The following is a 2,200-nucleotide window of genomic DNA, read 5'->3' as shown; positions in this document are numbered from 1 at the left end:
CCCCCCCCAAAAAAAAAGAGTTTTAGCACCAAAGCCTTTAAAATCTTTGGACTGGTTTAGAGAAGGAGTGTTTAGATTGGGACCTGTACATTAGTGGAGTGTGTGTGTGTGTGTGTGTGTGTGTGTGCCTCATGCACTAAGTGCCAGTCATCTGTCCTGTGGCCCCACCTCTAAGGAGGTGGGAAGAACAAATCATTCTATTCGTGGTCTGGAATAACTTAAGACTCCAAAGAAACAGGCTTCAGTTCAACAGCCTAAAAATGCACGAATCGGAAGGAGGTTTACAGTGAGCCCAGGAATGCCCTGAACATTCAAACCACGCACTCCATCCTACCAGACGGTAATTCTACCCCCTCTGCCCTGCCTGTGCAAGTTCTGGGCAGTGTCAGAATTCAGCCTGTGGGCCTCAAAACCAGGGAGGATCTTATTTCTTGGAGATAAGCTTAAGACCTAGTTGTTCAGGGTTGGTCTCAGTTTTCTCTGGTGGCCACTACATTTGTTTAAATACATAACAAAAGAAGGTGTGGCTTGAAGTTTTACTTTTATTGGATTCATGCCAGGGTGATTTAGCATTTATCCGCTGATGGGCTTCCATGTTGAAATGCTTTTTAAATGAGTCTGCTGGTCACTTCACTGGAATGCTCCCTGGGTTCTCTTTTGTAATTGTAAAATATTAGCATTTAAAAGGGATGTTGAGCCAGCATGTGTGCGAGTTGACTCTTAGGAAATCTTAGGGCCACTGCCAAGGTATCACCAGGATTACAGAGATAACAAAGGTTTTCTCTGTATGGCAGATGAGTTAGATCACCTTTCCTGTGCTTAAAAATAGTGGGCTAGATTCGTCAAAGAATTATATACATATGTGTATATATTTGAGACAGAGTCTCGCTATTATGTAGCTCTGGCTGTCCTACAACTCACTATGTAGATCAGGCTGGACTCCAATTTGCAAAGATCCAACTGCCTTTGCTTAAGTGCCAGGGTTAATACTGTTGCACATTTTAGAAATATTTAACAGGCAGAGTACATACATATACATGAACATACACATATATTCATACATGAACACATATACACACTGAAAGAATGAATGCAGATTATTCCAGTAAAATTGATGTATCATCATCATTAATATCAGTATTTCTATTATTTAACACAGGTCTCATGTAGCCCAGGTTGGCCTTTAACTCCCTACATAACCAAGGACAGCCTTGAACTTTTGATTTTTCTGTCTGTCTGGGATTACAGGTAAGTGCCACCACAACTGTCTTGTGCGGAGCTAGGGATTGAATCCATGACTTCATGTGTGCTGGGCAAATATTCTACCAATTGAGCTACAAGAAAGAAAGTCAAATTGTACAGTCATTTTAGTCAGCAGTTAGCAGTTCCCTTCATCTTAGCTTTCTGTTGCTGTGACAGGACAGCACCGCCAGGGCAACTTTCAAAACAAAGTCATGACTATCATGGTGGGGGACATGGTGGGGGGCATGGTTGTAGCCTGAGCAGTAGCCAAGAGCTTACATCCTGATCTGAGGATGAGGAGGGGAGGACCAGGCCTAGTGTGAACTTTTTGAAACCTCAAGGCCCACCCCAGTGACACATACTCCTGTAAGGCTGCTGCTCCTATTTTTTAACAAACAGTCTAACAACTAGAACTAAAAGTTCAAATACACAAGCCTATGGGGATCATTCTCATTCAAACCACCGCACCCTTCAAGGCTAAATATACTCTTACCACACAACCCACCAATTATGCCCTTAGGTAAATACCTAAGACTGAGCCTAAGTGGTGCCCAGGACCTTATCTACATGCAAGGCAAACAGTCTTACATTGGGCTACACTTTATCCCTGTTTACCTAAAAGAGATGTAAATACACATCCATAGAAAACCCTGCACATGCAAGTCAATGGTAGCTTTAAGAGAGGCAAAACCTGCATGAAACCAACACATCTCTTGATAGTTAAATGGCTAAACTGACATACATGCAAACAATGAAATAAAACTCAACCTGAAAACGAAACGAACTACAGAGGCATACGCAGAGGTAGAAGAATTATGTATTTACTTTTGCAGGGATGGGCATCAAATTCAGAGCTGCAAACACACTAGGCAAGGGCTCCTTCAGTGAGCTACATCCCCAGACTAGAGACAGAAGATTTGTAGATGCGTATTGCCAAGTGAAAGAAGCTCATCCAAGA

The sequence above is a fragment of the Mastomys coucha genome, unplaced genomic scaffold, assembly GCF_008632895.1.
Source record: "Mastomys coucha isolate ucsf_1 unplaced genomic scaffold, UCSF_Mcou_1 pScaffold8, whole genome shotgun sequence".
Taxonomy (NCBI): domain Eukaryota; kingdom Metazoa; phylum Chordata; class Mammalia; order Rodentia; family Muridae; genus Mastomys; species Mastomys coucha.
This window is presented reverse-complemented; position numbering follows the sequence as displayed.